A 15,219-nucleotide genomic window follows, 5' to 3' on the forward strand; every position below is an offset into this window, starting at 1 on the left:
ACTGCAGCAGGGTCAGCACAGGGGACAGCAGTGCCAGCTGACCTGGATGCAGCACTGATCCTTAAAAAGAAGGATTTCAGAGCTCCCCCCTGGGCTGTGGCAGCTCTTTCCTGAAAGACACTGCAAAAATGTTGGTGAACTGAGGGGTCCTTCCCTGTGGGATTGAATTCCTGGCACACCAAGGCAGTGTGCTTGGAGTCACCCTTCCCACAGCACAAGGGGGTGACACAAGTCTGAAGAGAATCAGCCCCTTCCAAGCCCAGAACCAGGGAATAATTAGGGCTGGAAAACACCTCCAAGACCATCAAGCACGACTTTTGACCCATCACACCTTGTCAGCCAGCCCAAGGGGCACTTTATTGGCTCATTATTTCAGCTCCCTGTCAGCAGAAATTCTTGTAACTAGAAAAAAAAAACAAACCAACAACCCTGCTCTGGAGAGCATTTGGAATTCTGGGTCCTTTTCCTGCTGAAACCTTGGCTGGTTTCCCACCTCATCTGCAATTCCCAGTGCACACAACCTGTGCACTAAAGTTCCCCTGCAGCTCCAGGACCACAGAAGACACAGCAGTGTGGCCCCAGCAGGACAGGTTTCACTCTTTGGTGAAGGTCCAGAGAAGGCCCTCGAGGTGCTGGGGGTTAAAACAACGTGGAGGGTGTTCTCCTCACACAGAGTGCCTGTCCCAGCCCCTGCACAGATGTCACCTCTCAGGAAAGCTGCAGCTGGTGGCTGGTGCTGAGCTGTCCCCAGGCAGCTGTGCCCAGCCCATCGTCCCCTCTGCACACAAGGGAGGTTTGCAAATGTGTTTTGATTTCCCCAGCCACGGTGCATGCAGCTATGGCAGGATTGCAACTGATTGTAATGGACACGAGATAATTTACACATTATAAAGATTGGCTGACAATGAAGAATTGATTGTTTTTTAGCCTGTGAAGGAAGGGTTTGAGAAAGAGCCATTTGTTTTTTGTTGATTTTTTTTGTGAGGCAGAGGCATTCATTGCCATTCACAAAATGGCTACAAATAAGAAGGAGGCAGCATCAGCTGAAAGAAAATTATCCTGGGGAAACTCAAACTGGCCATGTGTGCTTTTCCACTCTTTTTTTTTTTTTTGGCAGGAGGATATGAGACACACTGCTCCGAGCTCAGAGCATCCCCTGCCACTGGAAGCAAAGTCAAGACTAATCTCAGCCCGTGGGCTCAGTTTGTCTGCAGATCTTGTTCTCATACTTAGCAGAGCACAACAGAACACAGGCTGCATGTCCAACCCAAGCTGTTCACAACACTGCCCCGAGCTCAGAGCATCTCCTGCCTCTGGAAGCAAAATCCAACCCAACCACACTTTTGTCTGCAGAGCTTGTTCACAAACATAGCAAAGCACAACAAAAGTGTCCAAACCAAACCATTCCCAACAAACCTTTCCTAGTTAGGGAGGGAAGGGGAGAGCACTGGCACAGCAGCATCCAGACCAAGGGTACAGAGGTGATGTGGCAGTTCTGAATGCTGGGCATTTATTGTTAATTTTGGAGGTAGGACTTCAACTCTTCCCAGCCCACTTCTTCAGCAGGCTTGAATCACCTGAACAGGTAGGAACATAGCAGGAACCCTCCCCTCCCTGTGGTCTGGCTGTTCACAAAAAGAATACATTTATAGGCAGTGAAAGAACGCAGAGAAATGGCTCAGAAAGTGCCTCTGCAAAGATTCTGCCAGACGAGGCAGACTGAGATGGGAATGTGGTGTGTCCAAGGCCATGAAAGGGTCAGTGTGTTCCTGCATCACTCAGGGATGGAAGCACCCAGCATCTGCCAGGGCTGGGCCCAAACACCCTGTTTAAAAGACAGACAAAAAGCTGAAGCCCCAGAGGTGCCACGATCACACTTGTCTGACAGAAAATGCAACCTCACCACTAATTAATTCAGTCCTGCAGAGCATTCCAAGACTCTTACATAAAAAGTTCCAAATAAAGCCAAAGCATTGTTAACAAAATGTTCAGTCTTTTTGCAAATTAATTAATTTGTGATATTTCCTTAATGACAAGTACTATCTAATGAAACAAACACACCAGATCAAACAGACGTATCCTATTCAGCAGCTAATCCAGCGAGAGGGAGTGATAGGAAAATGTCTTTAGGGTTTAGCAGGGGAATAGCAAACAAACAGGCAATCACATATGTTTCATTTTGTTTAATATCTGGTATCTGTGTGTGAATAAACATTTCATATCACACCTTTTGATGGCTGCCACAACAATATTTCAAAGAGAGAGCTCCTTCTTCACAGGAAAAGTGGAAGTTGCTCTTCTGTGAGAAGAGGGAGATGAAAGACAGCTTTGCAATGTAGTTCCAGCACAGCCCCAGACCTTTTGAACCGTTAGGATTTATATGTCATTAAATAATTAACTCAATGATGCATGAGAGAAAGTAATGTGACTCTCTGTAAAAGACCTCAATTAATTGCTTTCATTGCAGCAGACACCGGGGCCTCGTGATGAGATACAAGCGAGGTGAACTTTGTTTCAGAGATTGCCTTTTAAATGCCGTCATAAAAAAAGTGAAAAATGACTCCCTCAGATAAGACTTTTGTTTGCTGGGGTGTTTTTTTGTGTGGCAGCGTCTTTGCCTTAAATTAACTGACATAATCAGATGCCAAGGCTGGAGCCTTGCCCTTGTGCTACACCATTCCCTTTGTAATATTCTCTCTCTCCTCATGAATTCCAGGGACAGTAAAAGGCATAGCAAGGCATGTCTGAACTATGGATTTTTAATTAATTTATCTGCTGTCTTTTATCTTTCAGTATTCACAAGCTGGTATAAGCAATTTGGTTTAAACTGCCTGCTGCATTCTGCCACCTCTCCTGGGATTATCCTGTAGTCTAATAGGATATAATTCCTGATTGTGTCAACCTCTCTGTGCTTTATTTAATCTCAGTAGTTTTATTCAGACTTTTCTGCGTTACCCTTAAGACTCCTCCTATCCTGGTACCCACAGCCTTTCCCAGGCTGGTCCTGCAGAGACTGGAAGGAGGGACTGGAAGGCTCAAGTCTTGGATCAATCCCCAGGGCATCCCACTACACTAAATTAAATTGTTGGACGAGCAATTGGAGTAGAAACAGAGAACAGTCCACAACCTACACTCTGACCTGAGCTCTGACAAGCCTTGGGGCAGCTCCAAGGTCAGGATTTCAGCTAAATTCAGAGCAGGGCTGTGTCTTGTTCTTCCAGCCTGTTGCAGATTCAATGAGTGGGGCAAGAACTGCTAATGGTAAAAAGGCAGCAGTGGAATATCCACTAGTTTAGGATTCTGGTGAAAGGTCTTCAGCTAGAAGGGAGCATTCCCAACCCCAGCTTTACCATGGGTGGAAATGAAGTCACTTAACAGAATGGCTTCCCAGCACAATTCATGTGCCAGTGCCCATGCTCTGCCCTCAGCTCAGGGTGAGATAACCTGCACTTAACCCCGGGGGAAGATTAGGATTATATGATCCACACGGGGCTATTTTAGCCAGGTTGCTTCTTCATTATTTAAAAGGTTAGGGGAAAAAAAATAAAAGGAAGGAAAGAAAAAAAAAGGACTAATGTGGTGCCATCTGCTCAGGATGAGGTGAGAAGAATTCTGCCAGCATCTTATGCTCACCCCTGTCTGCTGGGCTCACGTGGGCATCCATTCCCACCTAATTACACACTGTCACAGTGCTGCTGCTGCCTCGGAACGGGCACTCCAAGGCAGGAGAGTGGCTGCAGAGGAACACTGTGCTCTGCTCAGCAGATGGCCCTGCCTGGGCCAGCGGGAGAGCCGTGGTGGTGATGCTGAACGGCTGCTCCCTGCCCTGCCTCCAGCAGCTCCTGCTGGGAGGGTCAGGCTTTGCAGGCTGTCGGGGACACTGGAGCTCTCACCACTGGGAAGGCTGTTCCACGGTACAACCTCACAACAAAACGGCTTCTCAAGCTGTGTGAGGAAGCACAGCAGGTGCTGCTTCTGCCGGGGATGGTGCAGCAGGAAAAGAGGCAGAGAAAAGCTGATCCTGTGAGAGTTTTGCACAGACAAGGAGACACCAGTGTCAGCTTTCTGCTCCCAAACTGGAGGTGGCTGCAGGACAGAGTCAGGAGGAGGAGACACGTTGCTCAGGTGAGAATGATGATTTCAGAGCTGGATGTCCCTGTGGCACAGCATTCACCTGAGCTGGGGGGAGACACCTGAAAAGACAAATGCTCAGTTTGTTCTTCAGAGCTCAGAGTTTTTAGCTGCTCCCAACTCCACAACAGAAGGCAGATCCTGACCTTCTAGGAGGTGTGTAGGGCCATGCAGAGGTTGTTCTCCCACTCTGGAGTGAGAAAGTCATCCTGTGACTACCAGATAGTCACTGCTCACTTCCCACAGTCGCTGCTTCTGAGATAAAGCTACTTGCAAAGACAAAAATCACCTTGATCATGACAGTGGAAGAAAAGGATGCAGCTAATGGGCTCTTAATTGGGTGGGATTGACAGGCAGTTGAGGTTCTCCCTGCTCCAGGCTTTGGAAACCACAAGGAACGGACTTCCCATGCAGCCAGTGACATCAGTGGTCTTCACAAGGGCTGCCTGGAATGAAGCTTCATTAATGTTTTCCTTGGTATAATCCATCATCCCTTCAACAATGCATTTCTGACAGTTAATTAGACTCCACAGAGTGGAATAAGTAGTGTCGTGTTTGGAATTATAATCCCTTACTGAAAAACACATCACAGGAGGCACATCAGCAGCCCAAGCCCTTGGACATCTTAAGCAGTTTTTATTCCAAAAGGCTTGGTAAACTGTGCTCAGGAAATTCTGCAGCATGTTTGCCAATGGCTTCATTACAAAGAGGAGCCAGGAATCCAAGGCCACCTGTTCATCAGCAAAGCCCCAAATAAATAAATAAATACATAAATAAATTCAACCCTTCTGCACAAAAGATGAACCCCAAGTGTCAGTGCCTACCCTGGGTGACACTCAGGACGTGAGAGGTAAAATCCTTGTCCAGGTGAGGCCTGTGGCAAAGTCCCTGCTGATTTCAGTGGGGTTGGACTTGATGTGAGAAATCATTTACACATACCACAGGATAGAAAATGCTGCAATAATGACCTGCTTTATCTGGATTACCTGGCAGGTTTGTGTATTGGAAAGGTGCTGTTATTTACTGGGTATGCAGAACAAAACCAGGAATTTGGGAGTGGCTTCCAAGCACAGCTGTGACAAAAAATGATCCTGTTGAGTAACAGTAATAATATTGAGATTGAATTCCTAATGTTAATGATATTCATAATATCAGTGATATAATTATCAGTGATAATATTAGTGGCTTGGCTAGACTTGACTAAGCCAGGAGAGCTCAGCAAGGGAAGTAATGTCAAAGAGGAGGACAGAACTGGCTGTGTGATGGATGGCCTGAGGCAGGAGAGATGTTCTTCCAGAAGTATTTGCCTGCAAGTGCTCAGGTGTCCACTTGCTTCAGACATGCAACAGTGCTGCTACCTTGAGACCCTGAGCACAAGCATAGCTGGCAGTGACACCGAGTGTGACAGGGACAGCAGCACGTTTAAACAGACCTAGACCACTGCTTTCCACAGCTGGCATCATTTCCCTCTGTCTACCCGTTCTTAATTGGTTTTTAATTTACTGCTTATCTGGGCTGCATTTGAAAGATGTCCCAGACCTCTCTCTGGATGCGAATATTCTGTTTGGAAGGCTCGTACAGCCAGCTGGAAGCATCCTCATCTTCAGATGTGAGAAGGGGAGCCAGTGCCTTCACCTTCTCGCCCAGCCTGTCCCTGCCCGGGTGCTGAACTGCAAATGGGAGCGAGGGAGCTGCCCCGGGGGTGCAGGGCCAGGGACAGGGCTGAGCAGCCTGGCTGGCACCCAGCCACAGGCGTGGCTCTGCCAAGGACACAGCTCCTGCTGCCAGGGCTGAACGGGATCATAGAATCAGAGAATCAGCTGGGTTGGAAGGGATCTCTGAGATCATCAAGTCCAACCCTTGATCCAACCCCGCCGTGGTTCCCAGCCCATGGCACTGATGCCACATCCAGTCTTGTCTTAAACACCTCCAGGGATGGAGAATCCACCACTTCCCTGGGCAGCCCATTCCAATGGCTGAGCAGCCTCTCTGCAAAGAAATTCTTTCTAATATCCAACCTAAACCTCCCCTGGCACAGTTTAAGACCCAGCCCTCTTGTCTTGCTGATCGTTGCCTGGGAAAAGAGACCAACCCCCCCTGGCTCCCCCCTCCTGGCAGGGAGTTGCAGAGAGTGAGGAGGTCTCCCTGAGCCTACTCTTCTCCAGGCTGAGCCCCCCCAGCTCCCTCAGCCTCTCCTCACAGCACTTGTGCTCCAGTCCCTTCCCCAGCCTCGTTGCTCTCCTCTGGACCTGCTCCAGGACCTCAATATCCTTCCTGAGCTGAGGGCCCAGAACTGGACACAGCACTCCAGGGGTGGCCTCCCCAGCGCTGAGTCCAGGGGCAGAATCCCTTCCCTGGCCCTGTTGGCCACCCTGTTCCTGAGCCAGGCCAGGATCCATTGGCCCTCTTGGCCACCTGGGCACACGCTGGCTCCTGTTCAGCTCCCTGTCCATCCCCACTCCCAGCTCCCTTCCTGCCTGGCTGCTCTCCAGCCCCTCTGTTCCAGCCTGGAGCTGCCGGGGGTTGTTGTGGCCAAAGGGCAGGACCCGGCACTTGGCTTTGTTGAACCTCATCCCCTTGGAATCAGCCCAACTCTCCAACCTATCCAGGTCCCTCTGCAGAGCCCTCCTGCCTTCCAGCTGATTGACACTCCCCCCCAGCTCGGTGTCATCTGCAAATTTGCTGATGGTGGACTCAATCCCCTCATCTAAATCATCAGTAAAGACATTAAACAGAACTGGGCCCAACACTGATCCCTGGGGGACACCAGGGTCTCGTTGTGAGACCCTGGGCAGGCCACTCCGGAGGAGCAGGGCTCTCCAGGATCAACTGTGTGAAGATGAGATGAGCAATCCCCGTGCCTGTCCGTGGGCCAAGCCCAACATGATTTTAAACTACGGTGGTTTTCTCCTTCAAAGCTCTCCGTTCCCCGAGGCAGCGACGCTCCACCTGTGAACGCAGCCCATACATCACAGGGAGACAATTTTCTGGGCAAAAAGCCTGCTTCTGATGTCCCTCTTTCTAAATGGTCCCTCAGGTGTCAGAGTAAATGAACTGTCATGGTGAACCACAATCCTCCCTCCTGCTGCATAACGAGCCTGTTTGTTTAGAAGAGCAAATAGCAGCAGCCACCCCCAGCAGCCTCTTGCTGCAAAGTGCTCCTTGAATCCAAACAGGGAGCAGGATGAAGGCTTTCCCTCTGCACAGGGATAGTTTAGCTGATCTGGGCACACAGAGGGAGCCTGGAACTGCTGGGATACATCAAACCTGCTCTGTGTGCACGGATCATGTGCATTGCTCCTGCAGCTCTGGAGAGCTTTGGTGGACATTCCTCTCCTGCTGCTAACAGGTGATCCGAGAGCTGGCCAGCCAGACCCCACTGAGCAATTCACTGAGAAGCTGTAGAGCATTGGCAGAGGGCAAAAAAAACCCCCCACAGCTTGTTAAAGGAAAACCAACAAAGCCCAGAAAGGCCCATTTTAATATTATAATTTGTTTGCTGCAACAGATTCGGTGCCTAATTTCCATGTCTGCTTAATCTGAGTTGTTATCACCTGGAAGTCACAAAGAAGCTGGTTCTGCTTTAATACAGATCCTATTTTTTCATGTGTTAAAAATGTATTACAAAATCCTTTTGTAATAACAACATGGGTGCCTCAGAAGCTGACACCAAGTGTCTGCATGAACTGAGCTCTTCTGGTAACCTTAAATGAGGCTGCACCTTGAACTTTGAATCAGATTTTTTTTCCCCCTCATCTTATTATGTTCAACTTCTAGACATTTTTATAGCAATGCAAGCTGTAGTGCAAGTGGTGAAGGAAAAAAAGTGAGCAGAATTGGAGCAGAAGAATAAATCCACAGCTCCCAGTGCTCCTGCTGGTTATTCATTGATTATTTTGGGCATAAATTGTATTGATTATGGTAATGAGAAAGCTCAGGGACAAGTGACAAGCCCAGTGACAGGCTTCCCAGGCATGTGTGGGTCTGAGTGGCATTTGCAAAACACTGCTGGAATTCACACCATCCTGAACTGCTGTTATTTTCCAGCCCTGAATATCCCAGTACATCTGGAGCACTAATGAAGGTGCTTAATCAGAGCTGTGCACATCACACGTGGAAAAACCCAGGCAGAGGAAGAGCTGCCCTGCCCAAGGAGTGACACTGAGGAGGTCTGGGCCAGAGGCAAAACTGAGCCCAGATTTCCCCCCAGACCTTCCCAACTGCCCCCAGCTTTCCCAGCTCCCTGGCCAAGGCCTGTTGCACCCAGAGCACCTTCCAGCATTGCTGGAACACCTCCAATCACGTTGTTTTTGTGCTGGGGGGAACCAATTTTCCAGTGTAACCTTTGTCAGCAGTGGATGGATGAAGGGCTGATATTGGAAAAGATATGAACTCCTTTTGCCAGTCTCCATTGTGACTCCTGGGAAAACAAGTCAGCAATTTTTCGTGGGCATGTTCCGAGGACAGAGACATGAAGGATTATCAGATGCTCAGGTACAACCTTATAAGACAGCAAATGAAAGCCAGAGCACAACTGGAATTCCACAGCACACATTCCCAGTACTGTGTTCCTTGTGTATTCTTCTCCTGCAGCCAAGGATATTTCTCTGGAAGCCCCAGCTCTTGCCTTCATGTCAGCAAATGTGAATTCAGCTCCTAACCACCAACATATTAGCGAGGAAAGGGTTTAGATTGAGCATCTGCTCTGATTTTTTTTTTAAGCATCAAAGAAGAAAGACCTGCAGCTTTGTCTTGACAATGCTGGTAAATACTTTGTGCCTGTTTTACTTACCAGAAGGTTACACAACATTAGTGCAGAATGGAAATGTCAGGCCAGGCAGAGAGAGACAACTGTGGCTGCTGCACAAATTCTTTCCACGCTATAAATATAGATCTTCCCCCATAATTGCAACACAATCTCGATCTGCCTGTGGTGATAAAGGGGGGGAAAAAAAAGAAAAAAAAAAGAAAAAGCTGTTTAATTTAATTAGAGTCCATTTGAAAACCTAGTAGCATGAAATAATTTGATATACAGAAATAACCCTCACCAGCTACAGACACCATTTCATTGTGTCTTATCTTGGGATAACAGTAACTGTTACATTTCAAACCTTAAACTGTATAAACAGTGTGACTGCAGATAGCCCTAAGAACATTTAAAATGACGTCAGGATATTACCACTTATTCAGCTCCCTCTTCTCTCCCATCAGGCAAAGATGCTAAAAATGCTGCTGGAGTAACATTCACCCTTGAGGAAATTCATGGCTAATTCCTGCCCATCCACCCCACAGCAGTTTTCTTCCCTCCCTATGGAAGCAGCTCCCACTAAAAGCTCCTTTTCTTGTGGGTAAGGCCATCCCTGGCATGAGGGGCAATGGGGTATGGAGAATGCCCTAAAATTATTTGTGAGGTATAACATGAAAAACCTTTTGATTCGTTCTACACCAGGTAAAAATATGTAAGGCAAAATGAAGAGTTTATGGACAAAGTGGTTAAAAATATATGTTTTTTTTTGGTTTTTTGACAGAAAAAATGGAGGGAAAGATACTCCCCCCTCTCCCCAGTCACCACCCTCAATTTCCTTTAAATACATTTTTCATTTGTTTTCGTACTGCTTTGATTATTTTGGTCTAATTAAAATTGAAAAACCTGAAGAGAACAAAGTTGCTGCAAAGCAAAATGTTATCAGCTCTTCAAAAAAAGAGCTTTTCTCTGGTTTTTGCCAATATTTTTGGCTTCCAGTGCGATTTTGGAAAGCAGAGAAACAAATACTATAACCACAGACTGTTTTATTGCTCTGGCATTTTCTTTCTTCCTACAAAAGGAACAGAACCTTTCTGTGAAGGTAAGAGGGACCCAGGTGATTATCGAGGTGATCTCTTGTATATCACAAATATTACATTTACCATGATATACATGGCATTTATCTCTGCTCAGCCCAGTAATTTAATCTAAATTAAAGCATTTCCATCCCCTAGGGCTAAACTGTGGGTTGCCACAAAAAGGAGAATCTTTAATTTGACTTTAGTAATGTAAAGTTAGGCAAACCCCTCCCACCATTCTTACCTTCCAAAAGGAGCCAAACCTGCTTCTGAGTGACAGAATTAAAGCTTTAGGAGCAGGAATATGTGAGATACTATTTATAGATGTGCAATATAATAATATATATAGCTAAGGCTATAGGAACCTTCTCAATTATAAGGCAGATTACCCAAAATTTAAATCTATAAAAACACCTGGTGTTGCATTTCTGTATTTGTATATATACACATGTGTATATATGCATGTATTCTCATGTATTGGCATGAATGAGATACAGAACTTAAGGCTATAAAACTGCCTCTGTGTGTGAGGCAAAGAAAAAGGAAAAAAATTAAAAATATGAAAATATTAAAAATACGGAAAAATTAAAAATATGAAAATATTAAAAATACGGAAAAAATAAAAATATGAAAAAATTAAAAATATGAGAAAATTAAAATATGAAAATATTAAAAATACGGAAAAATTACAAATATGAAAATATTAAAAATACGGGAAAATTAAAAATATGAAAATATTAAAAATATAAAAAAAATAAAAAATACCTCGAGGATTAAAAAATATAAAAATGTAAATAAATACCTTGAGGATTAAAAATATAAAAATATAAAAGAATGCCTTGAGGGTTAAAAATATAAAAATATAAAAAAATGCCTTGAGGGTTAAAAATATAAAAATATAAAAAAATGCCTTGAGGATTAAAAATATAAAAATATAAAAATATTAAAAAATGCCTTGAGGATTAAAAATATAAAAATATAAAAAAACACCTTGAGGATAAGAGAGGGACAGAGAGACTCAGAGGTACAAACACAGCCCCTTTCTCCCGTGTGTCATAGGAGGGAGCTGGGAATTAGCAGGCTCTGGGGCAGGGGAATTGTCCCTCCTCCTTGCTTTCTGCTCCCATCATTTTTCCTCTGTGGCTCATCTGTCCTTCTGGATGTGCTCTGAGCAGGAACAAGGCCCTCCCCTCCCCAGCCTGTCCCCGGGGATCAGCCAGCAGTGAATCAAAAGGGGCACAAACAAGGCTGAACTGAACATCTGTACCCAGGCAGAACAAAAGCCTTCAAATGCTGTTTAGGAAATCCTGAGCCATCTCCTGCCACTGCTGCCAACAGGGATGGCAGGAGCAAGGCAGAGCTTCAGACAGCTACTCAGACATTATTATTAATTATTAGTATTTACACTGTGATTAGCATCCGGCAGCCTCAGCCAGGGAGCAGATTCCACTGTGCCATCTCCTGCTCCAGGTCTGTTAGACCAGGCACAGCAAGCCTGGGGGAAGGCTCTGAGATGCTAAAGTGGATCCACTGTCTTGCTGGATGTGGCTGATTCCTGGTTTAAAAAGATTTCTATATCTATATCTATATATCTCTCTATATATATAGGTACAGATATACATATAAAAGCCATCAGAGTCATACAGCAGTTTCCCAATGGGGAAAAAAAAGAAAACCAAAATTGAACAACCACCCAGAAATTGTATTAATATCTGCAGACCACACTGGGAGTGATGGGACTGGGGCAGTTGTTTTTCTGATCTTGGTTTTCAGCTCTGAGATGCAAAAGTGGATCCACTGTCTTGCTGGATGTGGCTGATTCCTGGTTTAAAAAGATATCTATATCTAGATATATATATATAGATAGGTATAGATATGCATATAAAAGCCATTAGAGTCATACAGGAGTTTCCCAATGGGGAAAAAAAGAAAAAGAAAACCAAAATCAAACAACCCCCCAGAAATTGTATTAATATCTGCAGACCAGACTGGGGGTGATGGGACTGGGGCAGTTCTTTTTCTGATCTTGGTTTTCAGCTCTGAGATGCTAAACTGGATCCATTGTCTTGCTGGATGTGGTTGATTCCTGGTTTAAAAAGATTTCTATATCTAGATATATATAGATATATATATAGATATATATATATATAGGTATAGATATACATATAAAAGCCATCAGAATCATGCAGTAGTTTCCCAATGGGGAAAAAAAGAAAACCAAAATTGAACAACCACCCAGCAATTGTATTAATGTCTGCAGACCAGACTGGGGGTGATGGGACTGGGGCAGTTCTTTTTCTGATCTTGGTTTTCAGCTCTGAGATGCAAAAGTGGATCCACTGTCTTGCTGGATGTGGTTGATTCCTGGTTTAAAAAGATATAGATACGGACAGATAGGAAAGCCATCAGAGTCATACAGTAGTTTCCCATGGGGGAAAAAAAAGAAGAAGAAAACCAAACCACCCAGAAATTGTACCAATATGTGCAGGGCAGACTGATGGCCGTGGGATGGTTCTTTTTCTGATCCTGGTTTTCAGTGGTTTAAACCCTCTCCTGAGAAGGATGGTTTGGAAGAAGGTTCAGATCAGGACCCAGATGCAGCCCAGAGCAGACTGGTGCTATTTATTATTTCTATTTTGGAGGAGCCCAGAGGCTTTAATCAGCATCAACACAATCAGATCCTGGCCCGGGGAGCACAAATGCTTTACAGCAGTGACGGGCACGGCTGGCACCGGGTGGGGGGAACGTGGGAGGTGAACAAGGGCTGAAAGGGGCCCCCAGGTCCAGGTCACTGACAGTGCTTATCCCACCTCTCCCCTCTCCTTTCCCAGCCTTCCCAGCCACCTCCCCAGCCCCTCTGGAGCACACTGCAACCCCAAAGCCTGCACACACGGTGTGCCAATGGGCCTTAGCCCTCCCCGCCTCCTGTCAGGCTGCATCTACATAAACCTGCATTTGTCTGTGGCCATAGCCCAGTTTTCTCTCTTTATTTATCTACCTGTCTACTCATTTTACAATCTCTCTCTGGACAGCCACGGAGCAGGAGACAGAACCAGATGCTGTGGCATGCACTGAATGCCAACGAGCCTGGTGGGGTGTGCAGGCAGCCTCACGCAGAGGAAAGGTCCTTTTGTAAACATGCCTTCTGATCAAAGGGCTGATGCTTGCTGATATTTTCAACATTAATAATCTCCCAGCTGCCTCACTCTATTCTCTGGCTCCCTATTTACCCATCCTTCACGGTACACAGAGAGGCAGGGCTTGAAACAATCAGCTGGCTGGAGGAAAGGGAGGTTGTTTGAAACAGGGATTCACCTGAAGGATAAACCACATTGACGTTGCACAGGAAAGCATAAATATGTATAAAATCGTGGTATTGTCATATAGTGTGCCAGAGAGAGAGGCATCTAAAGATATGTGCACACATGCATACAAAAGTAATGTATAATCACATGCCCAGTCCTTCAAAATCCCTGTGCTGCTGTCTGTGCCACACCTCCTTTCCTACCCACCATGCAGAGGTGTATGGAATCAGGTAATTGAAACATGAGTGTTTCATCAATAAAACAGAAAAATTACTGCCAGAAATTAATGCCCATGCAAGGTACTCCCTGGAGAAGACGTAGCTGGCTATTTTTGTGAGGGTTTATATGTTTGTGAAATGGGAGCAAGGAGAGAGAAGCTGAACAGAAGAGTTACAGTAGCACAGCTCTGAACCACGGTGAAGGGAGAATATTTGGGCCAAGTGCTGGCTGAGACAGACCTGAAGATGCAAGGAAAGGAGATGTTTCCTGTTGTTTGACTCCTGCTGTGCTCCGTGGAGCAGGACATGGTACATCCTTCCTCAGTCAACAGCCTCCCAATTCCATTGCCGGTCTCCTCTTAATGGATGTCCTTTTGCTCAAGGAGAAAGCTTTAATAAAACTGGTTATAAACTCTGCATACCCCAGGAAAATGTCATCTGTCACTGAAATACAGCCAGCCCTGGCATGGCAGGCAGCAGACCTTGGAGCAGCACACTGCCAGCCAGCCAGGCAGAGGCTGGAAAATGCACCACATCTGTCTGGTGTAAAACGGGTGGGAGGACTCCAGGCAGAGCACAGCAAACACTCTGGGTGAGCCTTGGCTCAGCAGAGAGTCCACTGGCACCTTTGCTGGCTGCAGCCAAGCTGGTTCTCTAACTCCCACGCAGGGAGATGCTTCCAGCACCTGCTCGTGGTGCTAATTAGGGTGTTCTTCCACACAGGGCTTGCCTGCTGAGCCCCTGGGGGTTCTGACTCCACGTGCCCTGTCCCAGCTGCCCCTTTGGACAGCTGCAGAACTGGGAGCTGTTGAGGCAATCTGTACCTCTACTCCATCAGCCACTCGAGCTAAACCTGCAGCAAGGCACAGGGGAGCCAAAGCTATGGGAAACAAGGGCCGTTTTTAATCCATTAGAGCCTGACAATGCCACAAAAATAGCACTGAGTTGCCAGCAAGGGTGAAAATGTATCACTGCAAATATTTTGCTTTCCTCCTTCGTGGTACTTAAGGGCTTTCTAAACTCAAAGGTCAGAGAGAAGCTGCTGAGAGAAATCACAATCAGAGAAAACACTTCCAGAGGGGGAGAATCTTCCTGCAGGAAACACATGCCCAGACTGACAAGAAATCATGCCCATGGCTTTGCATCATCCCAGGACTGTGCTGTGTGCTGGCTGGAAACGTGCAGTCCATTCTCAGATCCCATTTTAGCAGCTGCATTTCCTAGTGTAACCCACTGAGAATTCCAGGCTATCTAAATGCCTGCTTTATCCCCACATCTCTAATATATGCAGAGTAGAGTGATCTTATCTATTGCTAGAATGTTGCATTGTCTTGCTGGAATTGCTCTTTAGCAGACTGCTTCTGCAGGGTAGGATTTCACTTCCTTTCTTCCCTGCACAAATAAATGTCAGCATTTAAATGTAGCAGGTGTAATGTCAGGACACCAGGACTGGGGTTTTCATTCCTGACACGTGGAGACATGGGCATTTCAGAAGGGAAGCCAAAAGCTTCTTCCTCTTGGCCTCCAAGACACAAGAAGACCACAGTCTTCAACAGTCCTTCAACACTGGAGGCTGCAGAACTGGCAAAGCTCAGCTCAGTGATCCTTGAATTCCTCCCTCTGCTAAACACAAGGCTGGAGAGCAGCTCAGAATTGTCTTGCCCAAGCAAGAAATCCCAGCAGCTCCCCAGCATCCTGCCCTCAGTGCCCCCACACATCCATCAGCTGCCCCTGGCGTTCAC

General features: G+C 46.2%; 1 protein-coding gene across 1 annotated transcript in view; it reads right to left on the reverse strand.

Annotated features, from left to right (window-relative positions):
- B3GAT1 (beta-1,3-glucuronyltransferase 1) overlaps positions 1–15,219 on the reverse strand; it is a 113,294-nt gene that overhangs the window by 60,443 nt on the left and 37,632 nt on the right. The window contains exon 3 of the mRNA XM_064634686.1: positions 8,924–9,059. The gene's annotated coding sequence lies outside the window, so the exon portion shown is untranslated. The remainder of the gene's footprint in view (positions 1–8,923; positions 9,060–15,219) is intronic.

Source organism: Pseudopipra pipra, chromosome 23, assembly GCF_036250125.1.
Source record: "Pseudopipra pipra isolate bDixPip1 chromosome 23, bDixPip1.hap1, whole genome shotgun sequence".
Classification (NCBI taxonomy): domain Eukaryota; kingdom Metazoa; phylum Chordata; class Aves; order Passeriformes; family Pipridae; genus Pseudopipra; species Pseudopipra pipra.